Source organism: Callithrix jacchus, chromosome 7 (assembly GCF_049354715.1).
Source record: "Callithrix jacchus isolate 240 chromosome 7, calJac240_pri, whole genome shotgun sequence".
In the NCBI taxonomy this organism is placed as follows: domain Eukaryota; kingdom Metazoa; phylum Chordata; class Mammalia; order Primates; family Cebidae; genus Callithrix; species Callithrix jacchus.
The window spans coordinates 34,720,140-34,726,139 of NC_133508.1; the positions used below are offsets into that span (position 1 = coordinate 34,720,140).

Sequence of the window (6,000 nt, forward strand, 5' to 3'; positions counted from 1 at the left end):
TGATCCTGTCATCAATTTACTTAAAAATAACTGATAGTGGCCGGGAGCAGTGGCTTATGCCTGTAATCCCAGCACTTTGGGAGGCCAAGGCGGGTAGATCACAAGATCAAGAGACCAAGACCATCCTGGCCAACATGGTGAAACTCCATCTCCACTAAAATACAAAAATCAGCTGGGCGTGGTGGCGTGCGCCTTTAGTCCCAGCTACTCGGGAGGCTGAGGCAGGAGAATTGCTTGAAGCCGGGAGGCAGAGGTTGCAGTAAGCCGAGACCGCCCCACTGCACTCCAGCCTGGTGCCTGGTGAAAGAGCAAGACTGTCTCAAAATAAATAAATAGTACTGATAGTACACATGAAACACTGCTTTCAATCATAGCAGACATTTTTCCAGACTACCCAAAGAACAGGCAGATAAAGTAGAACACAAAAGAAACAGTGCAAACTTTTGTAAAATGTCTCACAAAAAGAAAGAGCTTTTTGCAGTGAGGGAGAAAGGGTGGAAAAGCTGTTGGGTACTCTGTTCGGCACCTGAGTGATGGGATCATTAGTATCCTAAGCCCCAGCAGCACACAATATACCCTGGTAACAAACCTACACGTGTACATGAATCTAAAATAAAAGTTGAAAAAAAGAAAAAAAAAGAATCTAAAATAAAAGTTGAAAAAAAGAAAAAAAAAGAATCTAAAATAAAAGTTGAAAAAAAGGGAGGAGAATCACCTCCTTCAGGAGGCGAACCCAGGAGGCTGAAGTGAGCTGAGATTACGCCCCTGCACTCCAGCCTGGGCAACTCCGTCTCAAAAAACAAAAACAAAAGAAAAGAAAAGAAACAAGATGGGGCACAGTGGATTACACCTATAATCCTAACACAGAGGCTAAGGTGAGAGGATTATTTGAGCCCAGTTCAAGATCAGTCTGGGCAACAGAGTGAGACCCCCTTTGCTTTCATCCAGGCTGGAGTGCAGTGGCTCAATGCAGCCTTGACCTCCTGGGTTCAAGTGATCCTCCTACCTCAACCTCAATAGTAGCTGGGACTACAGTCCTGCACCACCACACATGGCCAATTTCTTTATTTTATGTAAAGACAGGGTTTTCCATGTTGCCAACCTGGTCTCAAGCTGCTGGGCTCAAGTGATCCACCCACTGCAGCCTCCCAAAGTGCTGGGATTACAGGCCTGAGCCAGCACACCTGGCCAGAAACAGCTTCTTACACTCCACACCTGTAGGTCAAAAACTTAACGAAAACATCCTGGCCAACCTGGTGAAGCTCCATCTCTACTTAAAATACAAACTCCAGCCTGGGTAACAGAGCAAGACTCCATCTCAAAATAAATAAATAGATAAACTTAACAAGGGCAGGGACCAAATCAGAAAATGCTGCAGTACTCATAGTTTTCTCCTGTTTTGTTTTTGTTTGAGGTGGAGTCTTGCTCTGTCAGAAGGGTGGAGTGCAGTGGCTTGATCTCTGCTCACTGCAACCGCTGCCTCCCGGGTTCAAGTGATTCTCCTGCCTTGATCTCTTGACCTCATGATCGGTCTGCCTCGGCCTCCAAAAGTGCTTAGATTACAGGCATGAGCCACCTCACCCGGCCTCTCCTTTCTACATTCTCTGTGTTCTCATCTTAATTCGTAACTTAAAACTGTTCAATACTCTAAAAAATACAAATGCCAAAGCAAGTAAAGTTCACAACCATTTCTGCAAAGTGGGGACAATATTCACTTGCATGTGCACGAATTTTTTTTTTCAAAGGACATCTAAGAAAGAGCTAACAATGTTTGACTCCAAGGAAAGCCGGATGACAAGGGTACAAGAAGTGGAGGGAGATTTTCAGTCTATTCCCCAAGGATAATTTTATATTTTGGTTTTCCGTTTGTTTTAGAGACAGAGTCTCACTCTGTCATTGGTGCTGGAGTGCAGTGGTGCAATCACAGATCACTGCAGCCTCCAATCTGGTCATCTGGCCTCAGCTTCTCAACAGTCAGTAATACAGGCGTGCACTACCGTGCCTGGCTAATTTTTTTACAATTATTTTTTGTAGACACAGGGTCTCACTGTGTCTCCCAGACTTCGCATTTTAAATTGTGAACCACATGAATATAGTTTTTGTTCAAAACATAAGTATAGTATATCAATAAATAAATGCTGACGATTCTCCATATCCATCTTTCTCTCCTCACTAGAACTTAAGTTCCACGAAGCTAGAGATTTTTTAACTACTATATCCACACATCTGGTCTAAAGCTGGTGCTTGAGAAGCCCTCGTTGAATGAATAAATCACTCCTTAACTTCTCACTAAGTTCCACACTTATTTCCAATCACCTACTTCTAACCTCCACTGGAACAACTAGATCCAACTTAACCAGTCCAATCCAACTCCAACCCATACAACAGCATGACCCTGACAATTCCCACCGACTCTTCCTCGTCTCAGTACACAGCATCATCATCCTCCAGCAGAAGCCAAAAACCCCTGTCCCAACTGCATGCTCATCCAAAACATGACAATTTCAGTAAGTATCTTCAACTCCAAAACACATCTCAAAACATTTTCACTGGTTTCCTTGTGTGTCTCTTTTCCAAATGGCAGTCTGATTCTCAATCAGACCTTACCACTCCCAGTTTAGAAGAGTTCCAAAAGCCTCTTAAAGCTTCAGAAGAACAAAAGCCAACATGATCCAGCCCCTGGCTAGGACCTACCCTTAATCTCTCTCTTTTTTTTTTATTTTAAAAAAGAGAGCAAAGTCTACTTTTGCAGTCTGAGTTAAGAGACCAGGGAAGAGCCCGAACACAGTCCACTTTAAGCCACTTTCAGTTCGTTGGATCCCAGCTTGATAGCACCTCAAGGCTTCTCCATTTGATCCTCCCTAAAATAGAAACTTTTCCCTCAGAATTTCAAACTTTACCTCGGGAAGGTCTTCTCAGATTATAGTATCTGAAGTAATCCCCCAGCCACTACCACAACTCCTTACCTCATTTCCTACACAGCACTTACTCTCTGAGATTATCTGTTTACTGTCTGTCTCTCCATCCCAAGCCAGAATTGATACTCCGAGAAGATAAATTTAATGTGAAATTTAATGTGTCTTGTTTACCCTTGTATCCTTAATGCCTGCAGTGCTCCTTGGCAAATAAACCAAGTGCTTAATATTTGTCAACTGACAGATATTTTTTTTGTAGACACGGGGTCTCACCCCCCGTGTCTACAAAAGGCAAAAATGACTTTAAAGAAGTTCCACAACATTTAATCTCCTGACAGACTGGTGAAGATAAAAGACATGGATAATCTTCACATTTATAGAACACTGAAAGCCACCAAAGAGGATGGAGAATAAAGAGTATTTCAGAGGCAGGAGAACAACCAAATACTCAAAAGGCAACTGAAAAGGAATTTTTCCCAGGCTATGTGAATGCACACTGTAGAAATGTTCCAACTCATAAACAGCAAATAAAATTTAAAAAAAAAAAACGGGTAATTCAAAACGCTATGGGCTGGATGCAGTGGCTCAGGCCTGTAATCCCAACATTTTGGGAGGCCAAAGCAGGTGGATCACCTGAGGTCAGGAGTTCGAGACCAGCCTGGCCAACATGGTGTAAACCCCATCTCCACTAAAAATACAAAATTAGCCAGGTGTGGTGGCACATGCCAGTAATCCCAGCTACTTGGAAGTCTGAGGCAGGAGAATTGCTTAAACCCGGGAGGCGAATCACACCACTGCACTCCAGCCTGGGTGACAAGAGCCAAACTCCATCTCAAAACCAAAAAAACTATGTACTTCTGTTATCTCACGTGACTCTTTTGGAAAGATCTTCCCAGATACTGCATACGGTCAAAAGAAAAAGAAGCAAAGTATAGCTAATCCTTTCGTGTGTCTGTCCTGAAAAGGAATGTAAGATTCTAAAGGGCAGACAACAGTATTTTGAATGTTTTTAAGTGATTATTATGTAGTCAGTTGTCAATCCGATCAAAGTAATTATTTCCCATCATTACTACGAAGATAGGCTTGGAACAAGTCTAGTTCAAAGACGTTTATGTGTTGAACAGTCACAATCTATATTGAATGTTAATAGTATGTATCTTCAAAATTTAAACGCCCAGAGTAACTGGCCTTCAACTAGTAATATTTTAATCCATGGGACAAAGGTGTGGGCTTAACATTAATAACAGCCTACAATTCACGAATGTTTTATTTGCATGCACATAACGGTAGGGAATGGTCCAGACTCCCTAGAGGGTAAGCAAGTGCTAGAAAGCGTGTGAGGATCTTACTTCAGCAGACCCTAAGTGTTGAGACAAGAGGTCTAACATGCACGTAGGATACTCCTCCCCAAAGCTATCAATCTTTGCAGTCTGCGGAAACAAAAGTGAAAATACTCGTGGTAAGGATGCATGAGATTGATAACCCCCCTCCCACACACACACACGCAAACACAGAGTTGTGTATTCGTGTGAGCACGCAAATATGCAGAAGAGTACACGCACTCTCACCTTCCCTCCTTCGGAGGAAAATGGGGCCGAGGGAGAGGCGGCCAAGATCGGGTTGGGGAGGCCTGGGATCCAGTCCAGGGGGGTGGCAGGGCTTAGGGGTCAGCGCTCTGGGGAGCCGAGGTCACTTACAGGACACCATCTTCCCGGGCCTCCCCCCTTCATCCCTCTCCCCCGACCTCGTCGCCCCTAACTCCTCTCCTCCGCCCCAGCCCCGCCACCCATTAACCGGGAAGGGAAGTTTCCCGGCGCCTGCTGCCCGGCTCCCCGACCCTCAGCGGGGTTACCTTCTGCAGAAGCGGGGCAAGGGGCAGGGGACAAGGGGAGGGGGAGGCAGCCCGAAGGAGTGAAGGACGAAGCCCCGGCGAGGAAGGTGGGCGGAGGCGGCGGCGGCGGCTGTCAGCTCGCGTTCCCCCGCTCACAGCGCAGCCATTACTGTGCGCCGAGGCCGCCTCCCCGGCCGGCCGCCGCCACCAACCCCGGAGACGCGGGGGGTGGGGAGCGAAGCCCGGGGAGCCCGCGCGCCGACACTCACCTGTCTCCGCGAGGAAACACAGCGAAGTCCAAGGCCGCCGCCGCTCCGCGGCGGGGCAGGGGCGGTAGGGAGGGGGGTAAAGGGGAGAAGGACGGGCCGATTACGGGATCTGTAAAACAATCGTCCTCCTCTGCACCCGGCTTTGCTCAACACACACCCTCCGGTCTCCTTCTTCCGCTGCTGCCAAATTCCCCCTCGGAAAGCAATGGTAGAGACCTCGTTACGGCAAGCGCAGGGAGCCAAGCTTCGTGCGATTGCAAAAGGCCACGGAAATTAATATTCCAGGGATGCCCTGCTGGGCTTGCTGTCAATGAGGCAATTGCGGTTCGCTGAGCGGTTGGACACAGTACCCACCCACTATCCATTAGTCCAGGGACTACTAATAACAATGTGGGAATGGTACTTTCATCAGAAGTATGTTTTCCTTGTTTCAGACCTATGTGAAGAGCCTAAGACAGCACAATCCTCTTGCCACACACTGCCATGGGCTTTGCAAATGATCAAAAATATATTAGCAAAACTACTTTTTCTCCCTGACAAACTCTTTTTCTAGTGGGTTTTTATCTACAGAGCAAGTCTTGGACATACATGTATTTTCAATAAAGAAACTTCACATCTTTGTCACTAATACCTCACCTTCACCAAGCCCCAAGCATATCAGCTTGAAGGATCTTCCTCCCTTGGAGTTTTTCTTCCTTCTTTCTTTTTTTTTTTTCCCCTCTAACATGGATCATAGGAAACAACCTCCCTTGGAGTTTTAAACAGTAAAGTTGACAAAAATGTAGAATTACTCATCACCTCCTCATATATGCAAGACCACAGAGGAACAGAAGCCCAGCTTTAGTGCTTTCTGCCTTTCATATCTTCAAGAGCTCACGATCAGGGTCTTGTTCATTTGTACCATTCAGCAAGCTTTTCCCTCCCACCCCTTCCTTCTAAACTGTGCCAACTCTTCAAGGCCTGTTTAAAACCCTGCCTCCTGGCC

At 46.1% G+C, this 6,000-nt stretch overlaps 1 protein-coding gene across 6 annotated transcripts in view; it reads right to left on the bottom strand.

The window, feature by feature from the left end:
- Positions 1-5,219, bottom strand: part of CUL2 (cullin 2) — an 84,407-nt gene extending 79,188 nt beyond the window's left edge. Inside the window, exons 1-3 of one of the 6 annotated variants that reach the window (XM_078329884.1) lie at positions 4,768-4,921; positions 4,484-4,590; positions 4,265-4,345 (exon numbers count right to left, since the gene is read on the bottom strand). The gene's annotated coding sequence lies outside the window, so the exon portion shown is untranslated. Of the gene's footprint in view, positions 1-4,264; positions 4,346-4,483; positions 4,591-4,767; positions 4,922-5,015 lie in introns of those variants that run through there. The other 5 variants (XM_078329885.1, XM_035307177.3, XM_078329883.1 and 2 more) reach the window with 5 other exon arrangements.
- Between the last annotated feature and the right edge of the window lie 781 nt (positions 5,220-6,000).